Here is a 20,344-nt window from a genome sequence, read left to right as displayed (position 1 = left end):
GTCAGTAAATAAGGATGTCACAGTCATCAGAGATTGCATTCCTCCAATGTGAACTCCCGAGCCCTTAAGGGCACTCAGGAAGGAGATCTGGCAGCCATCAGACTCAGCCACCCCCTATGATGAACCTCAAAGAAACTTAAGGTGTGAAAAACACAAGACACTTTAAGAGGACTGCTGATATACACATGAAAGGAATGATTTCAGTGAGCCCAGACTCTTGTATCTTCCCATAAATAGAAACGTCCTAAATCGTTTTACTTGGGATATATGGTTTTCTTCAATTAGCAGTAATCTTTTGATGTTCAGACTATGTGTCCTTTGTTACAAAGCTTCTATATAACTCATCTCCTCCCTTTGCTTCCTCTCTTCGGTTACTTGAGATGCTGTCTCCCGTTCTTAACGTTCTAAAAATTCCCACCAAATAAAACATCAGTCAGTTCAGTTCAGTCACTCAGTCATGTCCGACTCTTTGCAACCCCATGAATCGCAGCATGCCAGGCCTCCCTGTCCTTCACCAACTCCCGGAGTTCACTCAGACTCACGTCCATCAAGTCAGTGATGCCATCCAGCCATCTCATCCTCTGTCATCCCCTTCTCCTCCTGCCCCCAATCCCTCCCAATATCAGAGTCTTTTCGAATGAGTCAACTCTACTCATGAGGTGGCCAAAGTACTGGAGTTTCAGCTTTAGCATCAGTCCTTCCAAAGAAATCCCAGGGCTGATCTCCTTCAGAATGGACTGGTTGGATCTCCTTGCAGTCCAAGGGACTCTCAAGAGTCTTCTCCAACACCACAGTTCAAAACTATCAATTCTTCGGCGCTCAGCTTTCTTCACAGTCCAACTCTCACATCCATACATGACCAAAGGAAAAACCATAGCCTTGACTAGATGGACCTTTGTTGGCAAAGTAATGTCTCTGCTTTTGAATATGCTATCTAGGTTGGTCATAACTTTCCTTCCAAGGAGTAAGCGTCTTTTAATTTCATGGCTATAGTCACCATCTGTGGTGATTTTGGAGCCCCCCCAAAATAATGTCTGCCACTGTTTCCACTGTTTCCCCATCTATTTCCCATGAAGTGATGGGACCAGATGCCATGATCTTCATTTTCTGAAGGTTGAGCTTTAAGCCAACTTTTTCACTCTCCTCTTTCACTTTCATCAAGAGGCTTTTCAGTTCCTCTTCATTTTCTGCCATAAGGGTGTCATCTGCATATCTGAGGTTATTGATATTTCTCCTGACAATCTTGATTCCAGCTTGTGCTTCTTCCAGCCCAGCGTTTCTCATGATGTACTCTGCATATAAGTTAAATAAGCAGGATGACAATATACAGCCTTGACGTACTCCTTTTCCTATTTGGAACCAGTTTGTTGTTACATGTCCAGTTCTAACTGTTGCTTCCTGACCTGCATTTAGGTTTCTCAAGAGGCAGGTCAGGTGGTCCGGTATTCCCATCTGTGGAATTTTCCACAGTTTATTATGATCCACACAGTCAAAGGCTTTGGCATAGTCAATAAAGCAGAAATAGATGTTTTTCTGGAACTCTCTTGCTTTTTCCATGATCCAGCGGATGTTGGCAATTTGATCTCTGGTTCCTCTGCCTTTTCTAAAACCAGCTTGAACATCCGGAAGTTCATGGTTCACATATTGCTGAGGCCGGGTTTGGAGAATTTTGAGCATTACTTTACTAGCATGTGAGATGAGTGCAATTGTGTGGTTTTGAGCATTCTTTGGCATTACCTTTCTTTGGGATTATAATGAAAACGGACCTTTTGCAGTCCTGTGGCCACTGCTGAGTTTTCCAAATTTGCTGGCATATTGAGTGCAGCACTTTCACAGCATCATCTTTCAGGATTTGAAATAGCTTGACTGGAATTCCATCACCTCCACTAGCTTTGTTCCTAGTGACACTTTCTAAGGCCCACTTGACTTCACATTCCAGGATGTCTGGCTCTACGTGAGTGATCCCACCATTGTGATTATCTTGGTCGTAAAGATCTTCTTTATACAGTTCTTCTGTGTATTCCTGGCACCTCTTAATATCTTCTGCTTCTGTTAGGTCCATACCATTTCTGTCCTTTATCGAGCCCATCTTTGCATGAAATGTTCCCTTGGTATCTCTAATTTTCTTGAAGAGATCTCTAGTCTTTCCCATTCTGTTTTTTCCTCTATTTCTTTGCATTGATCACTGAGGAAGGCTTTCTTATCTCTTCTTGCTATTCTTTGGAACTCTGCATTCAGATGCTTATATCTTTCCTTTTCTCCTTTGCTTATCACTTCTCTTCTTTTCACAGCTATTTGTAAGGCCTCCTCAGTCAGCCATTTTGCTTTTTTTGCATTTATTTTACTTGAGGATGGTCTTGATCCCTGTCTCCTGTACAATGTCATGAAACTCTGTCCATACTTCATCAGGCACTATGTCTATCAGATCTAGTCCCTTAAATCTATTTGTCACTTCCACTGTATAATCATAAGGAATTTGATTTAGGTCATACCTGAATGGGCTCAATAAAGGACAGAAATGGTATGGACCTAACAGAAGCAGAAGGTATTAAGAAGAGGTGGCAAGAATACACAGAAGAACTGTACAAAAAAGATCTTCATGACCCAGATAATCACGATGGTGTGATCACTGACCTAGAGCATCCTGGAATGTGAAGTCAAGTGGGCCTTAAAGCATCACTACGAAAAAAGCTAGAGGAGGTGATAGAATTCCAGTCGAGCTATATCAAATCCTGAAATATGATGCTGTGAAAGTGTTGCACTCAATATGCCAGCAAATTTGGAAAACTAAGCAGTGGGCACAGAACTGGAAAATGTCAGCTTTCATTCCAATCCCAAAGAAAGGCAATGCCACGGAATGCTCAAACTACCACACAATTGCACTCATCTCACATGCTAGTAAAATAATGCTCAAAATTCTCCAAGCCAGGCTTCAGCAATACATGAACCGTGAACTTCCAGATGTTCAAGCTGGTTTTAGAAAAGGCAGAGGAACCAGAGATCAAATTGCCAACATCCGCTAGATCATCGAAAAGCAAGAGAGTTCCAGAAAATCATCTATTTCTGCTTTATTGACTATGCCAAAGCCTTTGTCTGTGTGGATCACAATAAACTGTGGAAAATTCTGAAAGAGATGGGAATACCAGACCACCTCACCTGCCTCTTGAGAAATCTGTATGCAGGTCAGGAAGCAACAGTTAGAACTGGACATGTAACAACAAACTGTTTCCAAATAGGAAAAGGAGTATGTCAAGGCTGTATATTGTTACCCTGCTAATTTAACTTATATGCAGAGTACATCATGAGAAACGCTGGGCTGGAAGAAGCACAAGCTGAAATCAAGATTGCGGGTAGAAATACCAATAACCTCAGATATGCAGATGACACCACCCTTATGGCAGAAAATGAAGAGGAACTGAAAAGCCTCTTGATGAAAGTGAAAATGGAGAGTGAAAAAGTTGGTTTAAAGTTCAACATTCAGAAAACAAAGATCATGGCATCTGGTCCCATCACTTCATGGCAAATAGATGGGGAAACAGTGGAAACAGTGGCAGACTTTATTTTTTGGGGGGGCTCCAAAATCACCACAGATGGTGTCTGCAGCCAGGAAATTAAAAGACGCTTACTCCTTGGAAGGAAAGCTATGACCAACCTAGACAGCATATTGAAAAGCAGAGACATTACTTTGCCAACAAAGGTCCATCTAGTCAAGGCTATGGTTTTTCCTTTGGTCATGTATGGATGTGAGAGTTGGACTGTGAAGAAGGCTGAGCACCGAAGAATTGATGCTTTTGAACTGTGGTGTTGGAGAAGACTCTTGAGAGTCCCTTGGACTGCAAGGAGATCCAACCAGTCCATTCTGAAGGAGATCAGCCCTGGGATTTCTTTGGAAGGAATGATGCTAAAGCTGAAACTCCAGTACTTTGGCCACCTCATGTGAAGAGTTGACTCATTGGAAAAGACTCTGATATTGGGAGGGATTGGGGGCAGGAGGAGAAGGGGACGACAGAGGATGAGATGGCTGGATGGCATCACTGACTCGATGGACGTGAGTCTGAGTGAACTCCGGTAGTTGGTGATGAACAAGGAGGCCTGGCGTGCTGCGATTCATGGGGTCGCAAAGAGTCGGACACGACTGAGTGACTGAACTGAACTGAACTGAGTGGTCAGTGGTTTTTCCTACTTTCTTCATTTTAAGTCTGAATTTAGCAATAAGGAGTTCATGATCTGAGCCACAGTCAGCTCCTGGTCTTATTTTTGTTGACTGTATAGAGTTTCCCCATCCTTGGCTGCAAAGAATATAATCAATCTGATTTTGCTATTGACCATCTGGTAATGCCCATGTGTAGAGTCTTCTCTGGTGTTGTTATAAGAGGGTGTTTGCTATGACCAGTGCGTTCTCTTGGCAAAACTCTATTAGTCTTCGCCCTGCTTCATTCCGTATTCCAAGGCCAAATTTGCGTGTTACTCCAGGTGTTTTTTGACTTCCTACTTTTGCATTCCAGTCCCCTATAATGAAAAGGGCATCTTTTTTGGGTGTTAATTCTAAAGGGTCTTGTAGGTCTTCATAGAACCGTTCAACTTCAGCTTCTTCAGCGTTACTGGTTGGAGCACACACTTGGATTACTGTGATACTGAATGGTTTGCCTTGGAAACGAACAGAGATCATTCTGTCATTTTTGAGATTGCATCCAAGTACTGCATTTTGGACTCTTTTGTTGACCATGATGGCTACTCCATTTCTTCTAAGGGATTCCTGCCCACAGTTGTAGATATAATGGTCATCTGAGTTAAATTCACCCATTCCAGTCCATTTTAGTTTGCTGATTCCTAGAATGTCGACATTCACCCTTGCCATCTCCTGTTTGACCACTTCCAATTTGCCTTGATTCATTTATAGCTGTCAACTTAAAGGTTGGTAGTATTTTTTTAAAGTTAACTGTTCAGATGTGATGACTCTGACAAGTTTAGGATGTGTGAAGTGCTTTCAATCCCTTTACTTGTTTGAGGTATTTCTTGGCTGCTCCTCCCTTGATTAACAACTGTTGGAATCTGCCCTTTGGAACTCAGAGAAAGTCATAGATGCTGGAGACTTGCCTCCTAAAAATGGGGGACAAGAAAAAGGCCACCATTCCTGGGATTCCACAGGACCTAACTCAGTTTGACTCTTTAGATCAGATCAGATCAGATCAGTCGCTCAGTCGTGTCCGACTTTTTGAGACCCCATGAATCGCAGCATGCCAGGCCTCCCTGTCCATCACCAACTCCCGGAGTTCACTCAGACTCACGTCCATCGAGTCAGTGATGCCATCCAGCCATCTCATCCTCTGTCATCCCCTTTTCCTCCTGCCCCCAATCCCTCCCAGCATCAGAGTCTTTTCCAATGAGTCAACTCTTCGCATGAGGTGGCCAAAGTACTGGAGTTTCAGCTTTAGCATCATTCCTTCCAAAGAAATCCCAGGGCTGATCTCCTTCAGAATGGACTGGTTGGATCTCCTTGCAGTCCAAGGGACTCTCAAGAGTCTTCTCCAACACCACAGTTCAAAAGCATCAATTCTTCGGTGCTTAGCCTTCTTTACAGTCCAACTCTCACATCCATACATAACCACAGGAAAAACCATAGCCTTGACTAGACAAACCTTTGTTGGCAAAGTAATGTCTCTGCTTTGGAATATGCTATTTAGGTTGGTCATAACTTTCCTTCCAAGCAGTAAGCGTCTTTTAATTTCATGGCTGCAGACACCATCTGTAGTGATTTTGGAGCCCAGAAAAATAAAGTCTGCCACTGTTTCCACTGTTTCCCCATCTATTTCCCATGAAGTGGTGGGACCGGATGCCATGATCTTTGTTTTCTGAATGTTGAGCTTGAAGCCAACTTTTTCACTCTCCACTTTGAATTTCATCAAGAGGCTTTTGAGTTCCTCTTCACTTTCTGGCATAAGGGTGGTTATACACAGGTACTAATGGAAGTGAATAGAGCTCATTTTCACTAGTACTAAAATATGATGCAGGAACAAATGGAATTCATACATCTGTTTTGCTTTCCATGGAGACACAAAATGACCAATAAAGAGGTAACAGAGAAATGGCAGAAAGAGAGACAGAGGTCTGACTCCTCATTTATTTTGGATTTCTATTATTGGGCATATATACTTTTAGGATTTTTATATGTTCATTTTGATCGATCCTTTATCATTATGAAATATTCTTTACCATGGTTGTGATATTGTGATTTATAATAAGAAATGTATATTTGGTCTTCCCATTTCTGACATAAACATCCCCAAACCTTGGAATTTCCTGAGAGGTAAGAGCAAGGAACGCCTTTGCTATATAATATTCAGCCTTTTATCCTCAGTTTCCTGATATTGCTTCAGAGCTATAAAGAGGAAGTGAGTCTTGTTATTCATAAAAGTCCCTTTTAATCACAACTGAGTTTATGTTAATGAGGTGACTTTTAGAAGCCCTATAATTTTGGGGTACCAGTTTCCAGAGGATCCAACCTTATGGTTAGAAGGTTAGAATATTCAGCCCCACCCCTTGACCTCCTGGGAAGGGAGAGGTTCTTAAGACTCAATTCAATAACTAGTGACCAAGATTTAATGAATTGTGTCTATGTAATAAATCTTGCATTAAAAATCCCCAAATGGAGAGAGTTCAGTGAGTGTCCATGTTGATGGACAGTCAGGGAGGTGGTCTGCTCTAAGAGAGCCTGGAAACTACACCCTTTCCCCCACACTTTGCCCTATTCATTTTTTAAATCTGGTTGTTTCCAAATAATATTCTTTTATAATAAGCCAGTAATCTAGTAAGTAAACTGTTTTCTTTGAGTTCTGTGAGCACCTCTAACAATTGAACCCAAGGCAGGGGTCCTCCAATCAATAGCTGGTTGGTCCAAAGCACAGGTGATAATCTGGGCTTGTGATTGTCATCTGAAGGAGGTGAAGTGCATTTTGTAGGACAGAGTCCTTAACTTGTTGTATATGATGCTACTGCAAGGAGATCCAACCAGTCCATTCTAAAGGAGATCAGTCCTGGGATTTCTTTGGAAGGAATGATGCTAAAGCTGAAACTCCAGTACTTTGGCCACCTCACACGAAGAGTTGACTCATTGGAAAAGACTCTGATGCTGGGAGGGATTGGGGCAAGAGGAGAAGGGGACGACAGAGGATGAGATGGCTGGATGGCATCACTGACTCGATGGACGTGAGTCTGAGTGAACTCCGGAAGTTGGTGATGGACAGGGAGGCCTGGCGTGCTGTAATTCATGGGGTCACAAAGAGTCGGACATGACTGAGCGACTGATCTGATCTGGGTACATAAAAGTCTTCCCAGATGGCTCTAGTGGTAAAGACCTGCCTGCCAGTACAAGAGATATAAGAGACATGGATTCAATCCCTAAGTCAGGAAGATTCCCTGGAGGAGGAAAAGGCATCCCATCCCAATATTCTTGCCTGGAGAATCCTATGAACAGAAGAGCCTGGTGGGCTACAGTCCATAGGATTACAAAGAGTTGGACAGGATGGAAGCGGCTTAACACATGCACATGGACCTGATGCATAATGTCAGAACATTATGAGTTGAATTGTAGGACACACAACTGGTGTCTGCAGAATTGCTTGGTGGGAAATTGTGTAGGAAAAACTTCTTCTCTCACCTTGCCATTATAAATTGGTCCCAGATCCCTTTTAGTGGTAATTTGTTCTTTCCCCATATTTATTGATTCTGATATTTATATAGTTACCCCAGCTTTCTTACCCCAGTTTTGCATGTAGTTTCTTTTGCCATCCAACCTTTAATTTTTAATATATATATATATATTTTTAATATATATATATATAGACATAGTACTCTTGAGTCATACTTTATCCATTTTGATTTTCTTTGAGTCATCAGTTCAGTTCAGTTGCTCAGTCATGTCTGACTCTATGTGACCCCATGAATCACAGCATGCCAGGCCTCCCTGTCCATCACCATCTCCTGGAGTTCACTCAAACTCACATCCATCAAGTTGGTGATGCCATCCAGCCATCTCATCCTCTGTCATCCCCTTCTCCTCCTGCCCCCAACCCCTCCCAGCATCAGAGTCTTTTCCAATGAGTCAATTCTTTGCATGAGGTGGCCAAAGTACTGGAGTTTCAGCTTTAGCATCATTCCTTCCAAAGAAATCCCAGGGCTGATCTCCTTCAGAATGGACTGGTTGGATCTCCTTGCAGTCCAAGGGACTCTCAAGAGTCTTCTCCAACATTACAGTTCAAAAGCATCAATTCTTGGAGCTCAGCTTTCTTCCAAGTCCAACTCTCGCATCCATCCATGACCACTGGAAAAACCATAGCCTTACTTTATCCATTTTGGTTATCCATTACTATTATTTGGATTTGGCTTTTGAAAGCATTGTTAATTTACTATAAATATCAGCATAGATTGATTTAAGTGTACCTCCTCACTACTTATGTTCTGTTGTCTTATACGTTTTTTGTTGATGGTATTCTCAGTGTTGCCAGAGTACCATTGATGGGGCCAGCAACACTGGAGGCAAAAGAATTTACCCATGACTTATTCATGTCAGTGTATGGCAAAAACCACTACAATATTGTAAAGTATTTAGCCTCCAATTAAAATAAACAAATAAATTAAAAAAAAAAAAGAATTTGTGAGTTGGAAGAGTAGAAAGCAAGTTATATTGAGTACATTGTAAGGGAGCAGGGAGTGAGACCAAGAGGGAGTCTGTGCAGGGGGAGAGAAATTGGGCTTCTTTTCTTGTTCCCTCTGGTTACTGTTGGGTTAATGTTCCACCCATGTGGTGATTAGGGCAGGGCTCAGTCTTCCTGGGGAGAAGGCAATGGTACCCCACTCCAGTGCTCTTGTCTGGAAAATCCCATGGACAGAGAAGCCTGGTGGGATGCAGTCCATGAGGTTGCTAAAAGTCAGACAAGACTGAGCAACTTCACTTTCACTGTTCACTTTCATGCATTGGAGAAGTAAATGGCAACCCACTCCAGTGTTCTTGCCTGGAGAATCCCAGGGACAGGGGAGCCTGGTGGGCTGCCATCTATGGGGTCGCACAGAGTCGGACACGACTGAAGTAACACAGCAGCAGCAGCAGCAGCAGCAGCAGCAGTCTTCCTGGAATGCCAACTACTTATGATTGCTTGTAATGTTCCATGGGCAGAGGGTGTGATGGTCTTATCTTGAAGTGACCTCCCCTAAGATAGCTGTTCAGTTGTTCATCTCCACAACTTTCCTGCCTTCTCTTGAATAGAACATACTTTAATATGCTATTTCATCTTAACTATTTATCCTAATATTCTAATTCATCATCTCTCTTTAATTTTCCTTTTGGCACTTGTATTCATGTATATATCTTGCAAATTGATCTAGATTTTCCATAGGCAAACTGATTTTAAGGGTACAAAGAAAAAGAGGGCTCCAAATATCATGAAATAAATGATTAGGAAATAAAAACATTATGTCTAAATCTATTTCTGTAAACTTTCTATGATATATTTTTTAAAAATTATCCTAATTTAGAAATTTACTTATTTGGCACAGCTTTTAAATAGGGTAAAATATGATTTTATTAAAACAAGTACAACTATATGATAGCTTATTCTAATGTCATCATATTTTATCCAATAGAATCCATATGTTTTATTGAATAGTTTTATGTACCCTAACTCAAGAGTAAGAAAAAAGCTTTAGATTGTGAAAAGATTCACATACAAAAAATATGTAGCAATCAGAACAATCCTATATCTAGACAGAGCTAAGATAATCAGTTTCTTCTGTGAAACATATTCAAGAAGTTTTATACTGAACATGTAAGATGTATGAACCTGACAAAGACATAATAAAAAATTTAACAAAGTGAAAACATAATACCAAATTTATGAAGCAAATATGAATTACACTTTAACACTCAAAGGCAAGAAATATTGTATTTCTTTAATACTCAAAATCATGTCAAATGTGGCCTAAATACCAATCAATAAGCCATGATTATATATATATATAAATGTCAGACATTATGGTGGCTCTTCTGACACACAAAGGACATTCAACATTCCCAGGCTCTTAGGGTTCTAGAAAAATTGGGAAGGGACCAGGTTTGTCAGTAGTTTTGATTCTTCTGCAATAGTTATATGGCTATATGAATACTGTGTATTTCAACCTGTACTGGATGCAAATTCTCACCATGGTTTGGACATGTCTGTTCACCTCTTCCACCACACTGAGCCATGGAGATGTTCACTGTGAGTGGAAGGTTGTGTGTTTAGATGGCAGTTTTACCAGGTATCACAAGCCTAGTCCTATTCATCATATTCAGAGCATCCCATCTAAACTGACTTCCATCTTCTACCACTCAGAGGAACTTGCAGCTCCATTCTCATTCCCATTTTCAAAGAAAATACCTGAAATTAAAATCCTCTCCTTTTATTTCTCAAAGCGTACACCTTTTTTCCTTCCCTTCTCACACAATCCAGTTAATTATTCTAAGAGCCTGATCTTTGGCAAATAAAGTCCACTTTTCTCTCTTCTAGAAGTTAGTAAAATCTCTGTCTTCAAAATGAAAAGCCTCATGTCCCCTCTTCAGGTGGTATCTGACATTCTTTCATGACTAGACTACAGTTGAGAAAACAGTTAATTTCATAACTGGCAATTCTGCTGCATTAACTTTTAAAATATACCTCTTTCCTTTACATACTTATTTCTGTAGTGAAGGCTGTGTTTTTGTCTATGTAGGTGAAATGTTACATTACCATGCAATATTACATAACTATAGACACCATAAGGATTCATAGTGAAAGGTACAATACTACTCCAGGTGGAGAATCTCCAAACCACATGTTTGTAAAGTGTTAAGCCTAGTGATCTTCAAAATTCACACAAAAAATATTAAAAGAAGGTAGTCATGAGGTTAATTTCCATGAAAAATAAATGTGCAAGCGTACATGCCCATCCTAATGCCTCTCAGCCAGTACAATTCTGCTCTTTAATACACCATGAGATAAAATGAAGGCTCCCCAAAATGATGAAGCAAAATAAACTCAGATAAATTTATTTTCAAATCAGATAGTTTCTGATATTTGCTGATTATAGTTATCACTAGTTACATTAAGCAATTAACTTGTAAGCTAAATATTTAATCAGCAAATGAAGTTGATTGGAGGAGAAAGAAATTTAGCTTTGATGTTAGTAAAAATTTGAATTTTAGGCAAGATGGAGGACTAGGGAGATGATTACAAAAGTCTAGAAAATAAATAATATTTTGAATAAAAGTGAAGAGGAAACTGAGAGACTGGAGAAAAAATACGGAGTGGAATGCAGTCATGGAATGTTATAAGAAAGTGTTGGTAAAGGTTAGAGAGGTACCTGGGCTGATGGCCCTATTATCTCAGAGAGCTTTTAATCCTTTTCAGATATCTAAGATTTTATATCATTGCTTATTTTTAGGTTTGAAAAATCAAAGCCCACACAAATATTGTGGCAGGACCAGTATCACACCTCAGTCTAATTCCAAGGTACATGTTCCTGATAATATGGCACCTGTTGGCCACATGTTTTGGGAGAGGCAGGGTGAATGGGAAGAATCTATTTTGTATTTTTTGGTATTTTGATCTTAGGAAACAGATGTTAGGCTGTATTATTAAATGAACATTTTAAAATGATTCCAACATGGTGAATTTGTCTACCTTAATTATGTCAGTAAATGCAAGCTGAACGGTTGAAAATAATAATTTGAGGCCTAAGAAAATGTGAAATAAAATTAGCTTTAATGTCAAATGGTAACTGTTGCATAAGCATGGAGAATTCCAAACTAACAACATCAACAGGGTAAACCTACTAATAGCCAATTAAGCTGGTTATGACTATTGGCCTTTCAGTTAAATCTTTTGGTCCGCTCTTAAGTAAAACTATACCCTCATTAGAGTGCAACCTAGCTCCCATATTCAGAAGATGGTTTAGTCATTGCTCTAATACAGATTTATGTAGACTATATCTGCTTAATTAGTGAAAAAAGAGAAACTCAAGGAAACCCTAACTGAATCTGTTATGAAATTTAAAAATGAAAACTGAAGAAAAAAAATTAATGTCTCTTAATTCTATCTTATTTTATGTAACTCTCAAGATTTTGAGAACTTTCAAAAGTTGAGGAGAAATCTTTTTAGAAATCCATTATCTCCTATGTATACATATGTATATATAAGTTCATTATATATATGTATACATTTATGAGTATTTGCTACAATATGTGTATACACATATGTATTTAATCAAATACTTGTAAGTATGCATATATGTATAAGGTATGTATCTACATATATAATAGTAGTAGTGTTCAGTTGACATTAGTCATGTTCTACTCTTTGCCACCCCATGGACTACAGCCCGCCAGGCTTCTCTATCCATGGAATTTTCCAGAATTTTCCTAACCCAGGGATCAAACCCACATATGTATCTGCTGTACTGGCAGACAGATTCTTCACCACATGAGCCGTCTGGGAAGCCCATCATCTACATACATACTTACGCATATATGCATACATATATTCACAAGCTTTATATATATATATGGATATTAAATAATTTTGTGATTTGTTCTAGGCATTCTTTTCAATAAACTTTAAATTTTAGAATCGTTTTATGTTTGCAAGAACACTGCAAAGATAGTTCAACAAGTTTCCATACTCTACACCCAGTTTGCTCTATTTAAGAAATCTTAAATTAGAAATCTTAAAGTAAATTGTTAAAATTCATTTGCCTATATTGGTATATCATTATTAACTAAAGTCTAACTTCTATTCAGATTTCCTTACTTTTTACCTAATGTCCTTCAACTGTTCCAGGATTCCATATGGGACTATATGACATTTTGTTGTCATATTTCCATGAGCTCCTACTGCTTGGCTCTGACTTCTTCTAAGCACTCTTTTTGTGGCTTAACCTTCACTGTAACTCCACAAGTTTGAGGCCCAATTTACAGATGAGAAAATCATGACTTTTAGGTATCCTAGCAAAGTAATGCTCAAAATGCTCCTAGCTAGGCTTCAACTGTATGTGAACCAAGAGCTTCCAGATGTTCAAGATGGATTTAGAAAAGGCAAAGGAACCAGAGATCAAATTGCCAACATCCGTTGGATCCTAGAAAAAGCAAAAGAATTCCAGAAAAGCATCTACTTCTGCTTCATTGACTATGCTAAATCCTTTGACTGTGTGAATCACAACAAACTGTGGAAAATTCTTAAAGAGATGGGCATATCATACCTGTCTCCTGAGAAATCTGTATGTAAGTCAGGAACAAACAGAACCAGACATGTGAGAGCAGACTGGTTCCAAATTGGGAAAGGAGTATGTCAGGGCTGAATATTGTCACCTTGCTAATTTAACTTATATGCAGAGTACATCATGCCAAATGCCAGACTGGATGAAGCACAAGCTGGAATCAAGATTGTTGGGGAAAATATCAGTGACCTCAGATATGCAGATGACACCAGTCTAATGGCAGAAAGTGAAGAGGAACTAAAGAGCCTCTTGATGAAAGTGAAAGAGGAGAGTGATACTGCTGGGTTAAAATTCAGCATTCAAAAAACTAAGATCATGGCATCTAGTTCCATCACTCCCTGGCAAATAGATGGGGAAATGCTGGAAACAGTGAAAGACTATTTTCTTGGGTTCCCAAATCACTGCAGATGGTGACTGCAGTCTTGAAATTAAAAGACACTTGCTCCTTGGAAGAAAAGCTATGACAAAACTAGACAGCATATTAAAAAGCAGAGACATTACTTTGCCAACAAAGGTCCATCTAGTCAAGGCTGTGGTTTTGATGCTTTTGAACTGTAGTTTTGGAGAAGACTCTTTAAGAGTCCCTGGGACTACAAGGAGATCAAACCAGTCAATCCTAAAGGAAATCAGTCCTGAATATTCATTGGAAGGACTGATGCTGAAACTTCAATCCTTTGGCCACCTGATGCAAAGAACTGACTCATTGGAAAAAAATTTGATGATGGGAAAGATTGAGAGCAGGAGGAGAAAGGGAGGACAGAGGATAAGATGGTTGGATGGCATCACTGATGCAAAGGACATGAGTTTGAGTAGGCTCTGGGAGTTGGTGATGGACAGGGAATACTGGCATGCTACAGTCCACAGGGTCGCAAAGAGTCGGACATGACTGAGAAACTGGACTGAACTGAACTGATGCATTTATTTATTATATAGCTCCCCTAATTATTAATAATATCTATGATAACAGGATTTATGTCTCTTGTTTACTATCTCAGTATTAATCATAGTACCTTACACATGCTGGGTGGTTTGTAAATGTTTGTTGAATGAATAGTGTCTGAATTGTTCCCTCACATACCCTTCAGATACATCTCAGTATTCTCTGGTGATGTGTCCACTGGCATCATCATATGTGTTTTTCTGAAGCAATTATGATGCACCTCTTTTCTTTTCTGAAGTTCTAATACTTTGGTCACCTGATGTGAAGAACTGACTCATTGGAAAAGACCCTGATGCTGGGAAAGATTGAAGGCAGGATGGGAAGGGGATGATAAAGGATGAGATGGTTGGATGGCAGCACCAACTCGATGGACATGAGTTTGAGCAAGCTCCAGGTGTTGGTGATGGACAGGGAAGAGTGGTATGCTGCAGTCCATGGGGTCACAAAGAGTCGGACATGGCTGAGCTACTGAACTGAACTGAGGTACATTAAGGAAGAATACATGGGGATTTAAATCAGGACTCTCCCATTTTTGATATTAACTTTTTATACTATACCTCCGCCACTTTTATTTATATAATTTTACCCAAACTGGCTTACAGTAAATAGAGTGAAGACATGTTGGACCACATGTAACACTTCAAAAAGCACATTGTAAAGTTATATATGAAAAACAGAGTAATGGGTTGATGCATTTCTCCATATTTCTCTATGATTTTATTTTGATTATACTTTTACTGTAATATACAAATTAGAGTTAGTAGCCAGTATTGTGATGGTCAGTACTAAGTGAAAGTGAAAGTGAAAATGATAGTCACTCAGTCATGTCAGACTTTTTGTGACTACATGGACTGTAGCCCACCAGACTCTTCTGTCCATGGAATTCTCCAGGTAAGAATACTGGGGTGGGTAGCTGTGCCCTTCTCCAGGCCAGTGATAATCGTTCCACAAAGTACTGAGATCTTCAGCTTTTCTTGTGAGTGGAGCTAGACACACAGACCTATGACCATGAACACTGAAATCAAAGATCCATTGTTTATTTTCAGTTTAGAGTTCATGGGGCTGCTCAGCTTAAGAGGACCCACAGGATCTTGGGCAATGAGCACTGCAACAGTGCCCCTGACACTGGTGACTGGGGTTCTTCCCTTGCCTTTCTCAATTTCCGGATGCTATGATCTAAATTTTTGTGTTGCCCCAACTTTATATATCAAAATCCTCATCCCCAAATATGATGATAGTAGGTGGGCCTTTGGGGGATGCTCATGAGAATAGAGCTCTCAGGAATATAAATAGCACTTTATAAAACACAAAGATATCCCTTGCCCCTCACATCATATGAGGACACATGGAGAAGCTGCTGGTTACAAATCAGGAAGGGGGCGTTCAGTGAAATGTGACCAGACTGCTGCCTTTATCTTTGACTTTCCAGCTTCTAGAACAGTGAGGTATAAATTCTGATGTTTATAAGCTAACCAACTTTATAATAGCAGCCTAAATGGACTAAGACACAATCCCATGGACAGAGGAGCCTGGCGGGCTATAGTCCATGGGGTTGCAAAAGAGTTGGAAAAAACTTAGTGACTGAACCATAAGACTTTTACTATATAACTGGGAAGAAATCTCTTCTCAGCTATATGAGTCATTTATAAGTCAGATTTAGTTTATCCAAGCAATAGATGTGTGAAGGTTCCCCTACCCCCAGTCATTTTGTTGTGTACTAATGTTTTATTTTAGTACAATTATAAGATTGAAAGAGATTTAAGGGGACATTTATTTATGGTTTTCAAAGTGTGCATTGTAAAACATTAATGACATGCAAAAATTAATCTTCAGGGTCATACACTAGTTTTTATTTTGAACATAGAATAGAAAATTAGAATATATCAGGTATCAATCACATACATTCAATGCCTGTATAGTCTAGAAAATATTGAAGTATATTAGTATCAGAGGTAAATATTGTTTCCCAAAGCCTGCATGTATTTGTTAAGGATCGTGTCAAAGGTATTTTTAACAGGGGGCATATTCAAAGCAAGATTGAAAAGCACTACTTGAACCCCATATGCTTCGCTTAAATATTTCCAGAGATTCACTACCTACTCTAACTAATTCAGTGTTGAACTAATTCTATATAACCATAAAAAACATTCCAATTTTTTAGTTGGAATAAAAGTTACCATCATTTCTATCCTTCCTTTTATTTCCCTTTTAAGCACTATGTCCATTCTGAAGGAGATCAGCCCTGGGATTTCTTTGGAAGGAATGATGCTGAAGCTGAAACTCCAGTACTTTGGCCACCTCATGCGAAGAGTTGACTCACTGGAAAAGACTCTGATGCTGGGAGGGATTGGGGGCAGGAGGAGAAGGGGACGACAGAGGATGAGATGGTGATGGCATCGCTGACTCGATGGACATGAGTCTGAGTGAACTCTGGGAGTTGGTGATGGACAGGGAGGCCTGGCGTGCTGCGATTCATAGGGTCGCAAAGAGTCGGACACGACTGAGCGACTGATCTGATCTGAAGCACTATGTGTGTGCGTGTGCTAAGTCGCTTCATTTGTGTCCAGCTCTTTGCTATCCCAAGGGCTGTAGCCCATTAGACTCCTCTGTCCATGGGATTCTCCAGGTAAGAATACTGGAGTGGGTTGCCACGCCCTCCTCCAAGGGATCTTACCAACCAAGGGGTTGAACACTTGTCTCTTCTATCTCCTGCACTGAGAGGCGGGTTCTTTACCACTAGCACCACCTGGGCAGCCCTTTAAGCACTATGCAGTACGCCTAATCTTTCTATTGCATTTTAGCTTTTTAAGCCTTTTTATTTATTTGAAACATTATTTTCAGTATTATCTTACCTTGGCAAAGTGTTTGTATTCCTTTTGACACTTATAACAAAATATTCTCATTCTTCATGTTTCTAACTTGTCTTAGTTTTTTTGTAGTCCATTAATAAGTAATTGTAGAAAAAGTTACCATGATTCATAAACTAAAGGCTTTGTGATATCTATCAAAATCTTCTATAATTGCAGATGCATGTACACAGTATTATAATGTGAGCTATTATCAAATTATTTGTAGCCAGTAATCTGTCCTGATCATTGAAGGAAAAATACATATCCTCTGGAAAGTGGCATGAATGTAGTGACCTGGGGAGATCACATTTGTCAACATTTGCATTTGCTGTCTAGGCCAGGCATTTAGTCCTACAGAATTTGCAGCTTCTAGTGCTTTTTAATGAATTCACTGTAGATGGCTAAAGGCTGAGTAAAAAGAAAAACTGGTGCAAATAGAGAATTACCATACAAAACCTGACTGTCAGTTCTAATTTAGATCCTTCTACTCCTGTGACTTCAGGTTAAGCAGGCACACCTCTGAGCTGCTGCTACAGGCAAGCAATTCCAGGAGTGGTTAGTAGCTTGGCCACTTGATACCCCAAATATCTTTCTTTAACTGCTTAGAGGGCTTGGCCCGCTTTCCACAGCCAAGTTTATCTCTTTGGTAAGACATCAATACCATTTAATGTCATGGGCAATTTGTATTGGATCAGTTACATGCTGGCTTAATGCAGCAGAAGTTTTGACATTATTATGAAACATTTACATCATAAAAGTTATGAAAAATCCTGTTTGCCTAAAATACTTTGACATTTCACTCTGCTTACAGAAAGAGGCCAAATTATGGATTTTCTTTTTAATGTTGAAGGGTTGATTCACTTCTCATTAATTAAATCTCCAAAGTATTTGGAATTAAGCTGTCAGGTTTTATAAATGAAGCAAAAGTCATTCTAATTTCTCATTTGGAGTATCTCAGAATTTAAATTACACCTCTAAGAGAAGAAGAAAGCACTGCAATTGTGCCTTGACTATTCGTATATCCCTGCCTAAAAATGAGAATAATTCATTTTTATTACTCTGAGATAAATAATAATGAAGTGGTTATTTGCAGCAAAGCATCTTTCAGCTAAAGCAGCATAGTAAACCTGTTTCAGTACCTAGTCAAAAGACTGCAGGGAGGATCTGGGCATATCCATTAGAAGGTGCTATGTTATAAATCTATGAGCTTACTTAGAGCACAGTAATCTTCATAAATTATTCTTAAAATTAAGACCTCTTTTGTTTCTAAAACCTCATGGTTACACTGCAGATATACTAGAATTGCATAAATGATTTAAACAAGTTAATAAGCATTTAACCATATAACATATACTGAACACAGTGCAGAGATAGAAGAAATAGCAATGTGTCACTATCCAGGAGAAATTTAAAATCTACTATGGGTTCAGGAATATGATGTATGTCAAGGTCCATTAAAGACCCCATAAACCAAAAGAATTAGAGGATATAATAAAATCTATATTATGGAAAACATAACATATTAAATGGGCCTCAAGGAAAATGTTGGGTTCATATATTTAGAAATATAGGAGAAGGATTTTGGAATGGGATTGTTAAATATTGGTGGGTTTCCCTAAATACCTTAATCATAAGAATTACTTGGGCCACATCTTAGGACATTTCAGCTGCTAGGACAGACTATCACAGTCTGAGCAGCTTATAAAATAGAACTTTATACCTAGTACCACAGTTCTAGATGCCAGGGAATTCAAGATTGATATGCTGGCATATTCAATGTCCAGTGAGATGCAGATCCTTTTTTAAAGAGGACTCTTTTTGTACTGAGTCCCCACAAGGAGGAAAGGAGCTCCCTTAGATGTCTTATAAGGGCACCGATTCTCCATAGGAACTCTACCCTCTTGATCTAATCAACTGCCAAAGACTCCAAATCCAAATACCATCACATTGGGGATAGGATTTAACATAAGAATTTTTAGGGGAAGCAGACATTCAGTCTACAGCAGAAAGAATGTTATAGGGTAGTATACATATCATGCCTGATGAATTAAGAATGTCATTGTATGGACAGAGTTGAGTGGAGATACAAATTTTTAACTAAAAGAAAATAAATCAAAGCCCTTGATCTACTTGTCTCATTTTCCATTTCCTTTTATAGAAAAACTCTGAAAGATATGTGTATTCTTTATTAACCTGATCCTGGTATTTCCTCTTATATTATCTTGAACACATAAGAAAATCAGCCTTTTCCCACTATTAGGCTCTTATCAAGGTCAAAAAGGTTTCCATTTGGTCAATTCTAATGTCAGTTTTCAGTGTTCATCAGTTAGTATCCAATGTCCTGGTTTCTTGGGGACTGAATGCTTCCCTGTACATGGGGTGTTAGTGATAAAGTCAGGAGCATTCTGAGTAAAATGGGATGATTGGTCACCTCCTCCTTTTGGAATCAGTCTCCTTATTTGACCTGAGGGACCACATTTTGATTTTCCTTGTTCTGTTGCTACTTTCCTGGCTTCTACCTCTCTGACCTCATTTTCTTTCATCTCCATCACTCAGCTTATACCACACTGGCTTCCATGGTGTCTCTGGACCATTGGATTAATGCTGTCAAGAGTATTTGTGCTTTTTCTTTGCTTTGTCTCTAATGCTCTCATGTTGTGCCTAGAGATATCTGCTTGACCCACTCTGTCACTTCATTTAGGGCTCTGCAGTAATGTCACCTTCACAAAGGTACCACTTATGAGTGCCATATATGTCACACATTGTCTCTATTGCTTTAGGCTTTTTTATCCTTCATGAAATTTATCAACATCTGATTATTTTATTTTATACTATGTATATTTAACTATCAATATGTATAAATATATTTAACAACTATCAATATTTGATTTACTATTTACAATATGTATTTATTTTTAATTGAAGGATAATTGCTTTACAGTATTGTGTTGGTTTCTGCCAAACTTCAACATGAATCAGCCATACCTATACCTATGTGGGAAATTGTGAAAGAGATGGGAATATCGGACCACCTGAACTGCCTCTTGAGAAATCTGTATGCAGGTCAGGAAACAACAGTTAGAACTGGACATGGAACAACAGACTGGTTCCAAATGGGAAAAGGAGTACATCAAGGCTGTATAGTGTCACCCTGATAATTTAACTTATATGCAGAGTACATCATGAGAAACGCTGGACTGGAAGAAACACAAGCTGGAATCAAGATTGCCAGGAGAAATACCAATAACCTCAGGTGTGCAGATGACACCAC

The sequence above is a fragment of the Bos mutus genome, chromosome 8, assembly GCF_027580195.1.
Source record: "Bos mutus isolate GX-2022 chromosome 8, NWIPB_WYAK_1.1, whole genome shotgun sequence".
NCBI classification, from domain to species: Eukaryota; Metazoa; Chordata; class Mammalia; order Artiodactyla; family Bovidae; genus Bos; species Bos mutus.
This window is presented reverse-complemented; position numbering follows the sequence as displayed.